This window comes from Vicugna pacos, chromosome 11 (genome assembly GCF_048564905.1).
Source record: "Vicugna pacos chromosome 11, VicPac4, whole genome shotgun sequence".
Taxonomy (NCBI): domain Eukaryota; kingdom Metazoa; phylum Chordata; class Mammalia; order Artiodactyla; family Camelidae; genus Vicugna; species Vicugna pacos.
The window spans coordinates 93,429,784-93,449,442 of NC_132997.1; the positions used below are offsets into that span (position 1 = coordinate 93,429,784).

The 19,659-nt window shown below is 48.2% G+C and overlaps 1 protein-coding gene across 14 annotated transcripts in view; it reads left to right on the forward strand.

Annotated features, from left to right (window-relative positions):
• TACC2 (transforming acidic coiled-coil containing protein 2) overlaps positions 1 to 19,659 on the forward strand; it is a 196,058-nt gene that overhangs the window by 129,464 nt on the left and 46,935 nt on the right. The gene's annotated exons all lie outside the window — the stretch shown is intronic.

Below are 19,659 nucleotides of genomic sequence, written 5' to 3' on the forward strand. Positions count from 1 at the left end.
AAAGACTGGCGAGTACCAGTGGAGGGTTCACGCTCAGATGACCAGGAGAAGGATGTGATGTTTTCCCAGACAAGGAAACGGGATTGGGAGCACGTTTTGGAGAAGGTTGATGAGTTTAGGCTGGGATTTGAGATGCAGAGAGGATCAGAATTACAGCTGAGAGTGGCCAGGACCAGAGAGAAGCCGTCTCTCACCAGGTTGAATGGTTCCAGGACGGATGTTGGAGCTTTCTGTGCAGCTGTGGTCGCAGAAGGGAAAGCGGAGTTTTGATCCCTTCTATCCTCATGTGACTCTTGACCCTGTCTTTCAGTCTGGGAGCTGCTGAGAGGCTCCAGTGACTCTGATCTTGCCCCCACTTGCCTCTTAGGGTCTCTCAGAGGTGAGGTGCCATGTATGTAACTCTGAGAAGGCAAAACCATCAGACAGGGACAGAAATGGGAAAACAACTCTGCCTGAAAATCCCCAGCATTGCAATCACTCAGGAGTCCAGAAAGGGCCACTGGGCTCCTGGAGGATCTTTCTTTAGGTCGCACTGGACCTCCCCGGGCCTTGTTTCTTAAGGCGACCTTTGGCTAAGTCATTTAGCTTAGATGACAGCATTCCAGATGTGGACTTCTAAGTTCCTAGACGCAGATTTCGCTTTGGATATTATTGTTAGACAAAATGAGTCCTCACCCCCCCAAAAAACTGAATAAGCTGCCAAGTTATCTGTAGACTGGAAGTTGCCTGAGTCCCAAAGGTGCTGTCTTAGTTCAGGTTGCTGTAACAAAAATACCATCGATGGGGGACCTTAAACAACAGATATTTATTTTTCATATTTTGAGATGGGGAAGTCGGAGGTCTGTGTCGGCAAACCTGATGTGTTTTCGAGGCCTTCCAGGTAGCTGCCAGTTGTCGAAGGGGTCATGCCACCCCTTTCTGCTGGGGCACTGGGACGGGGCACCTGCTGATGGTCAGGGGAGCAGCAAGGACCGGGAGATTGATTAAATGACTGTGGGCAAGCATCACACCCAGGTCAGGGGATTCTCTCCCCCTCGACCCTTCTGTCCACGTCTTCGTGTTGCTTTCTGCTGTCCACAGCCTGCTTCTGTGGCTGTAGTTTTGGTTGCCTAGGAACCACTTTCCTGAAATATGATTGGCTCTCCTTGCCAGATGGATTGCCTGGGCTGGGGCAGCTTTCCGGGGTGAGCAAAGGATGTTGACCGATTCCATCCTTCCCCTCTAAGATTCGTGATGAGGACTTAGGCCTTGTAAACAATTGTTCCGTAAAAACCAATTGTTCCTGGACTCATGCTTTTGTTTTGGGTTGGACAGGCGTCTGAGGGACACAAAGAACTGACTCCGAATTGCGCATATATGTCCATTCTGTATTGGAAGCAGTAGCTCGGATGGCATTGCTTCTGTTTGTATTTGCAAACTCACTTTAGCAGCTGTTTCTGGAGAGCGGGCAGGTGCTGTTTGCTTTCACTAAGTGTGGAATCAGGGCTGGATGCCGCGGTGTCAAGGATGAGAGTTGAAAACCTCTTCCTCTTAGCTTTGCTGAGGAGACACTCAGGTGTTTTCCATTATAGAAACACAGCCGTTACTCCTCCATGAGTCAGGCACGTCTAGCCCCCATTTTATAGATGAGGAGACTGAGGCCACTGCATGGCTTAAATCGAGGGGTTGGCAAACTTTTTCTGTGAAGGACCAGAGAGTAAAGATGTTAGGCTTTCCAGGCTGTGTGGTCTCTTTTGCAGCAGCCGTGCTCCGCTGTGACAGTGTGAAAGCAGCCGTGGACAGTGAGTCAGTAAATCAGTGTCCTGGTGAAACTTTGTCTACAGAAACAGGCAGTGAGTTGCACTTTGTTGGCCTGTGATCATACCAGGCTTGGACCCACGTCCCCTCCCCTCACGACCTCATGGTCAGTTATCAACACAGGGGCCCTCAAGTCTTCAGCCAGAGCCCCCTTCTTTGTTTCTCTTTCCCTAAGACATCTCATCCATGCTCATGGATTTAAATACCATTACACACCGAGAAGGCCCCAATTCATATCCTTCTGTCTGCTCTGAGCATCATACTTATCCAGCTGCTTACTCTGTATCCCCTCTTGGGTTTCTCACAGAGCACTCAGGCCGTGTGTCCAAAATAGAACTGATGACCTTCCTTATGTCAACACCAGAAAAAGCGTATAGACAGTAACCCAGTCCCCACGCCGGTTCCCCATCTCAGCACGTGGTACCTCACTCCCCAGCTGCTCAACCAGAAGCCTGGTGGTCAGATCTTGTCTTGTTTTCCCTCACCTCTGTCTTCCTAAAACAATTCAGATTATCTTTTTTCTTTCCTATATCTGCTTCCCTTTGCTTTTAGTTGAAAATCCAAACCTCCTGTCAGGGTCCACAGGCACACTGGTTACCAGCCTGTTCTTTGAGCATGCAGTTCTCACCTACCCCCGAGCCTTTGCACATGCTGTAAGCTATCCAGAAGGCATTCTGCCCCTTGCTGGCATGGCCGGATCCTTCTCCAGCTTTGATTCTCTGCAGGTTATCCTGCCATTACTCTCCAGGGCTCTCCAATAGAACCTTCTGCAATGATGGAAAGGTTTTATAATCTGCATTATCCTGAATGGTAGTCACTAGCCACATGTGGCTGTTGAGCGCACAACATGTGGATTGTACATCCCAGAAGCTGAATCTTTAATTTTATTTAATTGTAATTAAAACAGCCACATATGGCAGTGGCTGCTGTATTGGACATCACAGCTCAGTATATCATTCTTTTGTGTGAGTTCTTCGTGAAACGCAGCACAATTTGGACTTATTTGCCTCTTTTACTGTTCTCATCAGAAAGTGAGCAACATGAGGACATTCTGCTTGTGTATGCCAGTGCCTGACACATAGTAGGTGCTCAGTAAATAATCTGTTGAATGAATGGATGAGGGAACAAATGAATGAATGTGTTACTAAAAAGAATCGTAGGCACGTCTGCTCCACACTGAGCTGTGCTGAGGTATCTCCTCAGTCGGGGACTTGAAGGAGCAGGGAGAGGCTCTGCTGGACCTTGAGCATTAAGGTTCTGTGGGCCTGACGGGATTACTTGACCCAGGGACTCAGACGGCCAGTTCAGCACTCGGCCTGCCTGTCGCCGCCGCATGGCATCTCAGGATCCTGCCGGTGCCCGAGGTTACAGGCAGCAGGTTCCTGCCTCAGTGCTCGGGCAGAGTCACAGAATGCGCTGTGGGCTGCAGGTCACTCAGGTGACAATTGGAGCCTCTCCCTTCTCATGCACCGCAGCCCTGCTCCCTCTCCTCTGGACGTCTCCTCTTAGACGCCTGTCTGTTTTCTCCCAAACCCGTGTACTCTGCTCCCCTGGCTCCTCTGTCCATCTTTCAGCTAGTTCCTCTTCCCTGCCTCCATCTCCTCCTCCCTGAGGAGGCTGCCTCTCGCTAGGTGGATGGGGCAGTGCTGCAGGTGTTCCAGAGGCTCATGAGGAGGCTGGGGCAGGACTGTGAGCAGCTAATTACCTTTGTTGTCTCATTCTTTGCCCTTGCAAAGGACAGCAGCTCCTGGGACCGGGAAGGTAGGCCTTCTGCACAACGCATCCCACGACTGTGCAATAAATGACCTGTTGGTGAGGTGGACTTCCCGCAGCTTCTATACCTACCAACCCTCCTTATTTAGAAAGGTTCTTGGCTCTGGGTTTACTGCTTTCACTGTTTCTTCTGCTTTCTCCTTAAATGGAAGCCACAGCAGCTCCTGGCTCTGAACAGGGGAGGGGGGGATGGGGAGTTGGAGGCAGGGATGGGGGCGGCCCTTCTGCCCAGGGTTTGCTCCGGCTCTGCTAAGAGACAGGTCCTAGCGGACCTGTGTCCGTATGAGGCTGACAGCTCCGGCCACCTGCTGGGCCCAGTTTGCCATCAGCATCCCACCCACATTCCCCTCAAAGTGTTTGTGGAGTTCCAGAGCCTGAGAATTTTAGAGCTGGAAATCTTAGGACCTTAGATCCCACGGAGGGCTTTTTCTTAACAGATAGTTTTAAATCCCATAAGCACATCATTTGTGAAATATCACTCAGGCCTTTCCTGCTAGTCATGACTCAGCCTGAGTCAGGTAGTCATTTTAATCTCTCCCTTTAACTTTCAATTTGCAAAAAAATATATTTAGATATACTCTTATCATTTGGTAAGCTTAAATCAGAGGCTTCCTCCCAGGGCAGTGAAATAGCCTAGATTGCAAGTCCTCTCCCCCTTGAGGAAATGGAGTGGATAGTTTATTTGGGGATAAAAATGAGTGAGAAGGCCCCTGGTCCATCCAGGCCCTCCCTTGAGTCTTAGCTTCTGTCTCTGCCATATAGTGTCTTTGTCTTTTCTGATTCCTTCCATCACCTCAGGGAGGATGTTCTAGAGGTCAGTTTCCAAGGGAAGTGGGTGTTTACTCTGTTTTCCCAGGTGGGAGGTGGCTGAAGTTTGTCTAGGTTGAAGCTCGACATTTACTAAAAACCCAGCTGCTCTGTCGATGCTGGGGAGAACATCACACAGATTTACCACCCTGTTGGCTGCTGCCCGCCTGGGAGGCGCCGTGCTTCCTGCTGTCCCTCCAGCGCCTCCACCGTGTGACACCATCTTTAACAGGGATCAGGTCTGGGTCGCGGGGACTTCAGAAGCCGCCTGGATCCGAGGGGCCTCCAGCATTTGAGAGTTACTGCTCTTTGCCTTTCGTCAAGGCCGTAGTGGAACTTGCTAACTGTTCATTGTTCTGCTTTAAAGGGACACGCCTAACGCGGTCTGCAAGTATTTTCCTTCCAGGAAGAAGGCAAGAGAAGCTGGCTTGACTTTAGGCAGAACATCTGCACACATGTAGGTCACGCGGGGAATTTCTCCGGCTCAGCTTTGTTCAGAAAGGATCCTGTGACTGTGTTCATTTCCTTTAATGCTCAAGGGGAGAAAGATCGACCCGGAGACACTTTCCTTGAGGGCAGGGCTGCTGAGGGGCGAGGCCATCACTCCCCGCCTCAGTCTCCTGGGGGAGAAGGGAAAGGCACCAGTGCCCACAGGAAGCGAGAGAAGCAGCTGGAGGCGGGGGGTGGGGGTGCAAGGGTCAGGTCAACCCTTCGACTTTCCAGCCTGAACGTGTCCCTTCCTCAGAAGGGCTTTTCCTGTGGCCTCAGCTAGTCACCTTTGCTTGCAAGTGAGAAGCGGAAACTTCAGACTGACGTAAAGAAGAGGGAAGGTGTCTCCTGTGGTTGACCGGTGGTGGCTGTTGGGATGGCTTCGAAAAAGAGACCCCCCCCAAAAAAACCCTGAAAATAAAAAACCCTGAAAAACTTAAAGCATTAGAGTTTGTGGCTTTTAGAATCACCTTCTTTGGTCTATAGCGGGTAAGTTCCTCCTGAGGCGCTTCTCTAACCTCCTGATGCCTTGAATGGGCTTTTGGCAGCTGGGGGTTTTGTGCGCGGCGTCTGGTGCGACCTGCATGGACCGAGCTGGGAGGTGAGGAGGTGGAGGGGAGAGGCGGTGCTTTGGGCTCTGGTCCTTGGTCAACCTATGAACTGACCTTCAATGGCTCAGCCTGTGTCTCGGGCCCTAATAGGGGTGTCGTGGGAGGGGGGCCTGCTCCTGGGACAGTTCTGGGGTGTTTGGGCACCGGTAGTGAGGGTGTTTAGGTTCCAGGGCCAGACCTGAGAATGACTTGATGCCCCGGGAGAGCCGAGGAGCAGGAGGAGTGTGGTTGTGTGAGGTGGCAGCTTCCATCTGTGTTTTCCCCAGAGCCTTGCTGCCGATGGTTCTGGACGCAGACAGAGGTGGGGTCAGTGGGAAAAAGCGTCAGGTAAGAAGGGCAAGGCGTACCTGGTGGAAGCTGGTGCCTCAGGGCGCTGTCTGTGAGGATGGGGACGCAGGACCTCAGAAGTGGAGACGTGTTTGTTCTCACCTCCCTCACGTCCAACCGTTCAGGTCACCGATAGGGGAAGAGTGCGTCCCAGCTGGCTCCGTGAACCACACGCCGTGGACACTGGCTCCTTTCTGGGGCGTAGCTCTTAACCACTCACCCGAATGCACAGTCCTGGGGCTGCCCCCAGACCCCAAAGCCACTACGGAATTGAGTCACTGCCCTGCAGTCACCAGCCACCTGCTCCCAGAGACAGGACAGTGGGGAGGGGGTGCACGGAGGCTGTGGCCAGCAGAGCACTTCTCTGCCTGCCCTCCTCCCCGGGCCCTCTCCTTCTCTCTCTCTCTCTTTCTCTCTCTCTCTCTCTCTCTCTCTCTCTCTCTCTCTCGTCTGCCCTCCCTATGTGAGTCTGTCCCTGTCAGCTGGCCCTGCCTGTGCCTCAGTGGACTATGTGAGGGTTCTTTCTCTTGACTGAAAGTCCTCCATTTCCCCTTTGTCTTTCTGGCTGGTGGAATGGGTCCCTGCCTGTGACCTGTGTATTTCACGTGGACCAGAGAGGCCGGTGACATTGAGACTAGGCAGTTTTCCTGAGGAACTGACCCAGCCACTCCCAAGATGAAGAGAGAAGAGTGTGTCCAGCTCAGCGCTAAGCCCCCATCTCTACTGTCAAGAACAGTGCAAAGTTCTTAACAAATACTACCTTAAGGAATTGTTAGTGGACCATGGCAGCAGTGCAAACCTGTCCTGGGTTCCTGGGCACGAGGCATTGCAGGCTCAGTCTGCACTCTCAGACCATCAGCTTTCAGAGCCTCAGTTATGACATCCATGAAATGGGGTTAACACCCCTTCCCCCTCTGTTACAGAATTCTGCGCATGAAAAATAGTATCTGTGAAGAAATGATACATGAAGTGTTCTTGGTTTTTTGGTTTGTTGGAATATTGCATAATTCCTCTGAAGTCTGGTGAAGAAGGCCCTCAAATGCTAAGACATTGTGGAACAGGTACATCAGTATCACTGGTCTGAACTGTTTCTAACAACAGGAGAACCCCTTGGTGCCCGCCAAGTGGAAAAGACCGTGCTAAACCTCAGAACCCGCCTGCGCAGAAGGGAGTACTTTAATACTGCTGTTCTGTTCTCGGTGCTCGCTCTCGTGGGTTTGCGTGTTACATTTCCCAGTCTGTGCTCAGACACGTGTCATGGTATGACATGACGTGACATGATATTTGTAGTTTTCTGGGTACTGACTTTCTCCCACCTCTAGAAATGTGCCCACCCCTTCTAAAACTCAGGGTTTAAATGCCTGTGGTGGTGGGTGGAAGGGACCAGAGGTGTGGGGGTGATTGGATACAGACCTTCCTGGAGACGGGGTGGGTTGCCCAAATCTCAAGGAAAGGTGGATTGCCAAATCCCTGGGAAATATCTCCCCATAGCCAGATATAACTTTTTATTGGTAAAACATGAAATAGGAGGTGAAAATCAATGATATTGATTGGAAGATAGAAGGGACTGGAGTGGCAGAGTGATGGTTACACATGAAGAATCGGGGGTCAAGGTGATGCAGCAGGTGTACCCAACCTGCAGGGAGCCCACATCTTCTGGATGTGCACATGGGCGTCCTGGGCCCTGGGATGCAGATCTCAGCCTTCAGTGAGGGTGAGGAAATGATGGAGCAGCATTCCTTGTCTTTGAGAGTTTCCCCAACCTGCGTTGACCATGTGTCCATGTATCTGGTCTGCATCTTCTCTGGTTTGGGACTTGGAAGAATCTAAGGTGGAGAGCGCTGGATACACCAGGACAGGATGAGTGAGCTCGCCTCTGAGCATCCTCAGACGAGCATCAGAGTCAAGTGTTTGTGCCCATGGAGTCCCTTGCTCTGAGTGACACATACCTTCCCCTTCCCTCTCTCCTTCTGCCTCATTCTAAGGCATTGTTTCCAAGGCCTGCGGTGAAAATAGTATCTAACGGGGAAATTGAGGGTTTGTGGGGCCTCCAACTTGAAGCGGTGCTTAGCAGGTGTCTGATTATTTTTCCGTATCTGAGTATTTTTCATTCTTTGGCGGAAATGCTCTTTTTCCGTCCCTGATGTCTTTGTTGTAAGATTTCTATTTACTTAAGTTCAGAGGCTGTGGAGTGAGGATTTGGTTGACAGATTTTAATCCAGGAGTCTGACCTTGAGCTGACCACTTCTCTCAGTGGTCATGCGGATCATATCACCGGAGCCGAGCAACCCTCTTGTGTTGGCTTTTGAAGGAAGTGCAATGTGGAAATGTCAGGAATCAGAGCTTTTCTCTCTTAATTTTGGACAAAATGTATCAGATTCTCCATTCACGCGAGATAGAGCATGTGCCTGTACCATTAACACCCTTCCCCCAGTTGTGAGACGAAACCTGGGTGAAATCCCCAATTCTTTCCTTTTCTTATTTCTAATGCTCAGTGCATCCCCACATCCTGTGACAAATAAAGGGATGAGCCCCTAATTGCTTAATTCAATTTACATTAAGATTTCCTGCTGAAACCAGAAGGACGGCTTTTAAATAGCAGGAACCCTGAGATAATGCAAAACTTTCAAGTGCGAGAGATTTGAGAAACCAAACACAAAGCTGGCCTTTAACATCTTGCCCTAAAAACGAGGGAGGAGCCTGGAGCCTGCTGGTAAGTCACTGGGCTTGAAGGCAAGGCAAACAGAAACAGCCAGGTGACTGCTGTCGGATTTGTACCGTCTTCGGTTCCTTTTATCATAAAATTGAGTCATTTGTTGTTAAGGAGATACGCTCTAAGTCTGTTTTAACCCGACTGGATTGTCACAAATCCTTAACCTTGAGGGTTAGCCTGTTTGATGTGGGAAATCGTATCTGCTCGTTGGAGCTTTGTTATCTGGAATTAAAAATCTGAGGTTACGTATCAGCCTTGTCATATTTAAACCACTGATTATAACTCCAATGTTTCTGTTATTGTTAAATCACCTGGTGTAAAAGATGACTCAGAGTCTCTTGGAGTCAGGGGGAACTGTTTTGTTCCTTGTATTAACTACAGCGCACGTGAAAATAAATGCTTCTAGCCAGAACTTTTTGAAAGCGCTCTTGGAGTCTCACCTCCGTCCCTGACAGCCGGCTCCTTAACCTCCCACATGTACCTCAGATCTGGCCGCTTCTCACCACCTCAGTCCCGTGCCGTCTAGTCTGAGCCTCATCTTCCTTCTTCTGGATTCTGATATCCCCTTGCTGATCTCATCATCCCACCACCCCACTCTGCCCCTGCTGCTGTTCTCAGAGCAGTCAGAATGACCTTTTAAAAACCTAAATCAGGGTGAGTCCTCGCTCCAGGTAGAAGCCTCCGCCGATGGTCCAGATGGTCCAGCTCCTCGAGGCAGCCTTTCTCCTCCCGCCCTCGGCGCTCTCCCTGGGCGCCTCACGCCCACTCCTTGCACTTGGAGAGCCCCATCTCACCGCAGGGCGCTGCTCTCCTGGTTCTCTCTGCCTGGAACGTTCTTTCCCTGGCTCCGTGATTCCTTCTTCCTTCTTCAAGTCTGTCTCTGAGAAGCCTTCCTTCATAGGGAACGCAAGAGGGAGAAACTCCAAGTGCATCCCGGAGCCTGAAACATACCGTGTCAGCACTTCTTCTGTTTTACTGGTTACAGTTTCTCTCCAAGTGGCTGTGAATTAATTCAGTAAATATTCGAGTGAAGTTTATTGCTTAATTTTACAAACCCTCGCCCACAGCCATTTTAGCAGTCCATGTCGGGGTGGGGGTTGGTGTTGACTGTGTGGGAAGAGTGAGAAAATCACATTCTTTCCTCTTGGCTTTGTAAACTCAGGAAACATTGGGACAGCTGTCCCCTGACTGCAAGGGGGCTTTAAAGAAAGTTGACTATGCTTAGTGTTTCTCTGATTATGTTTAGGTGAGGCATACAGTAGTCTCGGTTGTAGAATTTTAACACGCTAAGGACCGGAGAAAGTAAATGTCTTTTAACTGCCTGGAATTGTGCATGGTACTTACCAGGTATAAACTCACTTCCCAAAGCAACCCTGTATGGCTGGTGGCACCACCACCTGTTACCTGCTACTGCTCACACTGCGTAGACAAGGAAACTGAAGCCCAGGGATGTTGCAGAAACTGTCCCAAGATGCTCGCCTCGCAAATGGTAGGGCATGCATTTTGGAACCAGACCTGTTGATGCTTGTTTTTATATTTGGTGAGTGTTGTGCTGTGTTCACCTACAAAACGATCAGAATTATAAATTCATATACTATACACAGACAAAGTGCTTTTATTTAGATTTTGTCCGTTCAGAATTTTTAATAATTGGGTCAAAGACTGAGTTAACATCGCTGCATTATGTATGAGAGAAGGGCGTGATAATACAGTGAAGCAGGCAGTGCCTTAAGGGAAAAGCACATTTTCAAGGCGTTGAACAATACTTATTCTCTGCAACTGGCGTGCTGTTTACAAGCTGTTCTTTTCCTTTTTATCACAAAAAGAAATGGGAAAGAGACAAAAGATTCAAATCCTCCTTTCTTTGTTGTACAGAAGCACTGTTTGCAGACAGTGGTAGAAAATGAGCTTTTAAAGCTTTCTAAGTGTCAGGCTTTTTACAAAAGAATTCGGGCCACCCCATCCTGAGTCCAAGTTTGTACATCTTGTTTCTTTGTGCAGCAGCATGATCGAGGCTCATTGAGACCCAAAGTGGTCCGCAAGTTGTCATTCATTTAGCAGGGCTGGGAAAGAGGTTTTCTGGAGAATTCGTCTTTCTGATTAGTAGAGAGTGGCTGTTGGACGTGTGGCTCACATAAGTGAAATATAGCAAAAACTAAACCCACTCTGGGAGCCCGTTCTCAGTTGTCAAAAGTCTCGGGTCTCCAGAAGCCTTGCTCAAGGTCAGTGTTCTTTCCAGGAGGAGGGTGCTATTTCTGAACCGAACTTCAGTCTGGTTACCTGCTTCGCAGCAAAGCTGATCTACTGACACTGGGTTGTTGTGAAGGAAAGTATGGCATTTATTTGCAGGGTGCCAAGCAAGGAGAATGGTCAGCTCATGCTCAAAAGACCTGAACTCCTCGATGGCTTTCTGAGAAGGGTTCTTAAAGGCAATATTTGGAGTGAGGGTTGCAAGGTGCCTGAACAGCTCATGGACATTCTTCCGATTGGTTGGTGGTGAGTTAACAGGGTGATGCTTTGGGAATCTCAGTGGTCAACCTTCTGGTTCCAGCCAGTCGGGGGTCTGTGTGTGTATGCTCATCATATAGTCAGCATCCTCCACCTGGGTGAAGGTCTTAGTTCCTGCAGAGCAACTCAAAGGTGTGTCTAATTGTTCCGTACAAGGAGTTACAAGGATGTATCCCTTGAGGAGAAACTAGGACTCCTTTTTATCATTGAACTATTGTTTTTTGATCGCTCTTCCTTTGTTTCTGCATTCCCTCACTTCCTAATTAGTAACTACTTGAGTCTGCTGTTTGGAACTCAGGGAAGGCCAAGGAGACGAAAGCCGTTTTCTACAAACAAGAAACCACAGGTTCCTGCTGGGTTTCAGTGTGATGCTGTGATTAATAATCCCAGCTGCTTGGATCTTTCAAGAAACTCACAGGCATGGTTTCTGGGATGCTCAGGTTTTAGCAAGCTGGTTGAAATCTACATGTAAGGGGGTATATGTATTTGTTAAGAACAATGACTTCTCAGCGTGACTCAGTAATGTATTTACACTGAAGGAACCATTACAAGAGATAAGTATAGGGATGTTAATGCCTGATACAGTAGGACCCTTAAGTCCTTTATCCACTTGCTATCATTAATAATAATTTGCAGAGCTTTAAAGGAGCACTTTAAAGGTAGAATTATAAAGTCAAAACGCATGAGCTTTAATTACTGATGGAAAGTGCAGGATTCAGGTTATCAGGGCAGCCTCCATTGTGCCTTACCTCGTTTTAACCAGAGAGGGGAGTGATGGAGGAGACAGACAAACAGAGAGAGAAGCAAGGGTTGGGGAGACACACACAAGAGGGGAGGGAGGCAAATCCTTAGAGACAGAGACATACAGAGATAAACGCACTGAGACAGACAGACAGATAGACACTTGGTCTGCCAGACATTTTGGCTCTAAAGAACTTAGGAGCCAGGATTCTAAGGCCAGAGCTGCCCCTGCCTTCTGCTGAGCAGCAGTCCTGTGGCCTCTTTGAAGGAGTGTGCTCTGAGACGTCAGCGCTTCAGTCCCACTTGTGATGATACTGCCCTTTGCCCAGGATGTGAGTCAGTGAGCGTAGCAGACTTCGGGGGCTGACCTGACCCCCTGCAGAGGCCACTTTCCTGACTCCAGAGGTCTGGTGGCCCACAGCCTCCCCTCGTCACTCCCTGCAGGGGCCAAGAACCCCAAGCCGCTGTAGTCGGGATGCCATGGCCAGGAGGGTGCTTAGACGCCCACAGGTTGAGTGTCCCCTTTCGGGCGGCTATGGATCCAGATTAGAAACTCCATTTGATCTGTTGCTTTGGAGGTGAGGATGCGCTGGGAAATTGATGGCACCCAAATGTGCCAGAGACTGATTTGCAAATGAGGAGTCCAGACTGTCCGCATACAGGAACCTCTAGGATGTGGTGGAGGATGGTCCTTGTACTTGGGTTACGACGAGACAGGAGTCACGTGCTCTGATCTTGGCTCTGAGCCCTCGGCAGATTGCTGAGCCACCTGACTCTGGGTTCTCATCCTCAGGACCCAGGAGGACACAAGCTCCTTGAGAGTGGGGAGCTGATCTGTCTGACTCAGCTGCCCAGGTGCCCGACACGGGACCGGTCCTGCTGAAATTGTCATGGAGTGAAATCCATGTGCCTCACCTGTTCTGCAGGTCACATGAGAAGGGGTGAGGAAGCTCTGAGGTACTAGTTGTAAAATGTCAGCTGAGGTGAGCAGCTGTGGGCTTCACAGTCCCTGGGTAGGGCAGCCCCATCCTGGGACCCAGGTACCTGCCTGGAAAACCAGCTTAAAATCAGAATAATGCTCGTTGAGTGTGGAAGGTGAGCCTCGGATGCAGGTGGATGCTTCTTGCTGGCTGTGAGAGTACCGCAGAGCGGCCCCACTGCAGCCCTGCTGGTAAAGCCCGGAGGGCGCTGGCCCCGCCTGGGCGTGTCTGCCCTGGACTGTGCAGAGGGGTGGCTACATTCTTGCTGCCACTCTGCTTTTCCCAAACTCCTTGTCGACTGCTTCCCTTATACTGTGTCACGCTGGACATGATCCAGCTAATTAGATCGCAGCTGTGTTCTATTCCTTGTGTCCAGGAACTGGATGAGATTTGGGAGAATATGCTCAAGGGATCTGGGAAGGCCCCTGGCGTTTCCAGCAGTGTGGTTGGGCTCTGCCCTGTTTGGGTCTGCATCCTTCCCTGTAAGAAGCCAAACATGCACTGTGTTGAAATATCTTTTTTTTTGATTACAAAAACAACACATACATGTTGCCTCTACATGTATATATTTCTATCTCTACATAGGTATATATGTGTATGTAATGTGTATATGTGTTTCTCTGTGTTTATGTTTATATGTAATTATTGTATCCAAAATAAGCTCATACTGTATATACATTCTTTAATCTGAATTTTTTCTACTCATCACTTAACTTATCTCAGGACTACACACACAAACCCACCCACCCTCATAAACAGCATGTGGCTCTGAGGGAGGGTCTGTTACTTGCCAGGTGATAGGGGAAGTCCTAGTGGTTGACCACACGCTGCTGCTCTTTTTGAGTTTTTTGCATCCTCTCCTGTTGTTTTTCTGTCTCCTTATCGCTTAGTCTTTATAGATGCTGTCTATTTATCTGCCTTTAGCATCACCCTTCCCTGTCTAATTTGTTTTGATTTCAAACTGGCTTAGCCTGTCTGGACTGCTGTAACAAATTACCATGTAGCCTGGGAGGCTTAAACAACAAACATGTACTCCTCATAGTTCTGGAGGCTGGGAAGTCCAAGATCAAGGCGTGGACGATTGGGTGTCTGGTGAAGGCTTGCTTCCTGGTTCATAGACGGCCGCCTCCTCCCTGTGTCCTCACGTGTCAGAAGGGGCAAGGGAGCTCTCTGGGGTCCCGTTTATAAGGGCACTAATCCTACTTATGTGGGCTCCACCCTCATGTCCTAATCACCTCCTAAAGGCCCCAGCTCCTAATATCATCACCTTGGGAATGAGATTTCATCATGAATTTGGGGGGGCACATATTCAATCCATTGTGCAAACCTATTAGAATAATATATGATCAATGTTTCATACAAGACCAGGAGAGGGTTTTTGTTTTGTTTTGAGTAACGTGCGGGATCTTTAGTGCAAGCTTTGGGTCACATGACTTGGTTGAACAGAGACAGTTTTGTGTTTCCCTGGATGCAGGTTGTGTCTCAGCCGGGTGAGGACGCTGTTTGCTTGTTGAGTGCCTTCTGGCGAGATAGAGTGTTCTGGAGTTCTCCCTGGAAGAAGGAGAAGGACTTTTAATGACAGCCTGTCAGAAGCTCCTCCGTATTTCTTAAGTCTTTTTTTTTTTTTTGTAGCATCCATAATATCTTATTTCCAGTTAGATTTTTAAGAATCTGAGCTTAAAAGATTCCAGTTGGAGTTAGTCAAGCAAGGAGTTAGGCAACAAAGATGAAATTTCAGGGGTATCAGTGCATGAAGGCAAGGGAATAGAAGGGCCATCTGAATGCCTTTTTTCTGTATTTCTCCTGAGACTTGATTCAGTCTGGCATTTCCCCAAGAAGGCATAACAGGATTCCGTTACAAATCTATGGAATTGTCAGCCCAGAGCCCATTCAGTGTTGATTCTTCACTGCCTGCAGTGAGGCCCGTGGCCACTAGAGTTGCTTCTCTTTTGCTGAGTGTCTGGTGTCTCTGCAGTTAAGTCAATTTCGAAACTAACTCTCTGTGTGTGTGTTGTGGCGGGGGGAGTGTTTCATCGGGCACATGCGTACACACCCACACATGCGCACACCAAGCCTTCTCCCCTGTCCCTGGTGAACCTGGGTTGTGTGCACCTCAAAAGAAGGTGTGACTCTGAGAATGTCCACATGCTTTTGGATGCACTTGTGTCCATAGACCGCCTGGCAGGACAGCCATCCCACACTGTGTGTAGCAGCCTCCAGATGCTCTGTCACTCCCAGCTCAGTAGCTTCAACCAAGTAAGATAGAAGACTCAACTTGCTAGCGAATTGCATTTTCCCGAATGCTTGGAGGCCAAGGGCAGAGTCGGAGCTGCAGTAATAAGGGGGATGCATTATCTCTACAGTTATTATCCCCACTTATTGGACAATCAGTCCAAGGGCCTGGGAGGTCAGGTGACTTGCCTAAGGTCACACGGTTCCAGTGAGTGACGTAGCTGTAGTTACATTGTAGTGAGCGCTTGTGGACGACTACCATCAGTTCCAAATGCTTATTTCTTTGGGGGTCAGTCTGTCTCCTCCATTCCATTGGGTCTGAATGGGTCACTTATTCTGGGGAGTTCCCCACCCTCTTCTAGCTAAAAGATGGGCAAACGACCCAAGGTGGGCCAGTGGGATGCTCCTAGCAGTCTCTTCAGATCTGACTCCTCAGCCACCATAGCCTTTCTGTAAATTCCATTTTTACCTTAGTTATCAACTCGGTTTCTGTTTCTTTCATAATCAGTTTGCAGCTGGCCGTCACCAGGTCTGTGGGGCTCCTCAGTCCGTGTATACCCCTCCCCTTCCCCATTGCACTTCTGTCACTGGGGCTGCAGCCCAACCCAGAGGCAGCCTGAGTGTTGATGGCAGTGCCCCTTTGAACCCTGCTGACATCTCAACGTAGCCACCAAGCGGTAGCTACTTGAATCTGAAAATGGGACCTGCCTTATTACCCGGCAGACGCTAGGCGCTGGGAGTCTGAAGATAAGTGCGTCAGCATCTCCCTTGGTTTTCCCTAGAGTTTCAGGCTGGAAAATCCTAGCCACCTGGCTCGCCAGAGCTAGCTTTGTGTTCATGGGAGACAGAACCTAACTGTGGGCTCCTCAGCATCTGACAGTCTAAGAAGCATCTCAGCCTTTGTGTTGAAATCACGTTCTCTGTTACCTGTATGTGGAGGAGCGATATTGCTCAGCAAATTCCTTTTCTATATCCAGGAGGAACAGAGAAAGACAAATATATGATATCACTTATATGTGGAATCTAAAAAAAAGATACAAATTTAATTTACAAACCAAAAATAAACTCATGGACGTAGAAAACAAACTATGGTTACCAAAGGGGAAAGGGCTGGATAAATTAGGAGTTTGGGATTAACAGATGCACACTCCTATATATAAAATAGATAAACAACAGGGGCCTACTGTACAGCACAGGGAACTATATTCAGTTTCTTCAATAACATATAATGGAAAAGAATCTGATAAAAAGTATGTATATCTGAATTGCTTTGCTGTACACCTGAAACTAACATTGTAAATTGACTCCACGTCAATAAAAAATAATATTAAAAAAATAAAGTGAAAGACCTTTTTCAGCCAGCCTGAAAAAATGACCCATCTGGCCAAGCTGTTTTAGGCAGGAGGGAAGTGTGTGTTTGTGTGTATGTGTGTGTGTGTGTTTCTTGATAAAGCTGTCTAAGTCGGAATATTCTGATACAAAGAATTTAGTGCACAGCAATGTCAAAGATGTCCGCTCATGCACATATCCATCCAACTCTTACAAGAGATGCAGAGATGAATGAGCTGATCTGATCCGCTGAGAGCTCAGACTCATTTCTGGAAGGTCTCCCTCTGTCTTCAGGACGGCAGATGGTCCCCTGGCCTGGAGGACGCAAGCCCTCCTTCCTGACTCAGGGCTTTGGGCCAGTGCTCTGCCTTTCCCTGCGTTTGTCGTCAAGGGCAGGGAGGAGACGCTCTGATGCCTCTCTCTCTCTCCGTGGTCCCTTCACAAGGAGCTTGAGGGTGGGGCTTCTGTCACGGGAGCCGCTGCCACCACAGTGCCCTCACTGTGTGCTTTCAACCCTGGTGGGTGGTAGCAAGGGCCTGTGCCCCTGGATCACTTTGGTTGTGGGAACTGCAAACTGGAATTCTGAGGAATTGCTCTAGAAATAGACCTGAGTGTGGCGATACCCTTTCCTCTTTAGCAATGCTTAAGCACAAACTGTCTTGATAATCAGGTAACCTTTACGTGTAAGTAACTTCAGATTTCCTGGGTGGGAGGAGCATTATATTTAGGGAAAAAAGCTCCTATTTGGAGGCAGTGTTTCATGAAGGCAAGCCCGGTCCTCTGGGACGTCCAGCCGCGGTTCTGCCATGAAAGAGCCCGTGACCTGGGGAAGTCAGGTCAGCTCTCCAGGCCTCCGTGTCCTCACCTGTTTAAATAGACGTGAAAAGTGTGTTGGAGTAGGAAATAGTCTCTAATTTTTCTTCCCGCTTCAAAGTTTGAAGATTCTATGGCCTCTGAAACTTACTCTCCCAAACCCTTAAATTGTCTCTAGTAAAACTTAAGCAGAATGCAACCGTTTAATAATATGCTGGAAACTGCATTTATAGTTCTGCTTTATTAAGAGGTTCTGATGATGTTTGATTTATAGGTACACACACGTATAATTGTGATACATGTATGTGTGTATATAATACGTTAATTATATTATACTAATTTTACGACATTTTATATATTATACTATATATTAATGTACTGTGTTATGTTATATTATGTATTGGTATCGTGAGTGCTGATCTGATCCTCTCGGTGGTTGCAGTTTATAGAAGTAAAACACAAACATATTTAAACCAAACCAAAAATACAGGTTAACAGCCCAGAGGGCTCTCCATTTTGCCAGCGAACTGTCTTGCTATGGGGACAGTTTCCACAAAATACTCCGTTTTGACCCAACGTGCCGTCCGTGGAGGGACTGGATTGTCATTGTGGAGAGCGGAGGTTTTCAGACTGTGCTCGGTGGGGCTTCAGAGCTCTGTAGCGATGCTCCAAAATCTAAGGAAATATTTGAAAAAATGCTTTTAAGCCTTACTAACACACAGGGAAAGCTTGGCAGACTCAGATTGCAGCAGCCAGCACAGTCTGTCCACACTTGGCCACACATTTCCATCCTTCCTTCTCTTCTGGACACGCATGCGGTGTGGCGCTGGACACCACCAGCGTATGGCCTTGTGCCGAGAGATTAATCTGGTTTTGCCCAGTTAGGTAGCTCTCTTGCCCTATCTGCCTTATTAAAGAACGTCCCATGATCACAGGACAAGCTGTCAAAAACAGGTGCTGTTTGTAATTGCTCATCCTTACGGATGGGGACTTTTCCTAATAATGTGCAACCAGGAGAGAAATCAGCAGGTACAATGCTGAAGTTGGCATCCCCAACCCCACTTGTCAGATTTTCAGGTTCATCAAAATGACTTAATTGTTCTCAACGATAGACTTTATAGTGAGAATATATTGTAAACTGAGCTAACAAAATAAATGAAATACTACTTTTCTCTCTGCATAGGAATTTCATGTTAGATTCATTGGGAAAAAAATAGTTCTGTTGCTAAAAATGTTTGGAAGCCATTGATGTAGTCAGATGAGCACCGATTTTAGAGGCAGACAGTTCGATAGGAGCCCTGCCTTCCCTAGCTTATTAATTAGGTGGCCTCAGGCAGAGGAATTTGCCTCTCTAAGCCATAGTTGTGTTATCTGTAAAATGGCCTGCTCTCCAGCAGGATATTTTTGTAGATAATAGAGAAGTGTACAAATGGCCTAGTCTGGTGCCTGACACACAACAAAAAGTTCAGCATAAGATAGCTATTAGAATGCTTTTCATGCTGGGAATTAAAAGTCATTAATATTTCATGCCTGGCTATTAAGAGGTATATCATTGCACTATGGAAATGCATATATCTTATTGTATTTGCATATATTTGCATATTTACTTATATGGCGAACATAACATATGCATATTCTGCTAAATATATTCTCCTATAGTTTAGAAACATTTTAGTAGACTGTAATGGCACATTTCTCTTTCTGATGCAGCTTCATGGCAAATTAAATTAGTTTCTTTTTCATTTTGAAAATGTGCAGAGCCTTTGCAGAATAATTTCTTGTACTTTAGTTTCTTCTAGTTGAAAAAAGCATAATTGAACAGCCGATAGGAACTGCTTTTATGGATTGGGACTCTGAAACGCTGCTTTATTTTTATGGCCAGGCTCTTTGTGGGTGGACTACAGAAATCCCTGCTCTTAGGAGTGTTTTTGAGCCCCCTGAGAAACTGAATAGGGAAAAAAGAGCTAATTAAAAAAGCTGCCGTCAGCCTCCTCTAATTAACTTGCTCTCCGCTCCTGGGAGAGGGTGTGAAGATATGAAAACACCACAGGCAGCTCCGGAAGTGCGTGCCCTTCCAGGGGTCCTTGGTAGCATCTGGTGTTTTGATGCAGAAATAGTTCATGGTAAACAAGGCAAGGAGTCACACAGGGGCTTGGGGTACCCTCTGCCCCCCACCACACTGCCTCCACACAGGGCAGCGGTGAATGGTGGTCCCTTCTGAGCAGGTGTGCGAGCTGGGCAGCTGCAGCAGGGGAGACCTCATTGGCATTCAGCAGCTTGAATCCACCAGCGTCCGGCCCTGCCTGTTGCTTTCTTGTGCTGTTGGGAAAGATCAGGGGCTCTTTGTGCTCTAAAGCCACACATCGCCAGGGCCCAGGGATGCAGAAACCACGGAAGGAGCACAAAGCCTCTCCCTCCGTGTCTTTGCTGGAAGCGGGAGAAGCTCACGGCATCTGTGGCTGGTGATATGACTAACTTTTTCGCGGCATCTTAAAGAGACTCAGACCCCAGAGATACCAGCAAGGGAATTAGGGTTGGG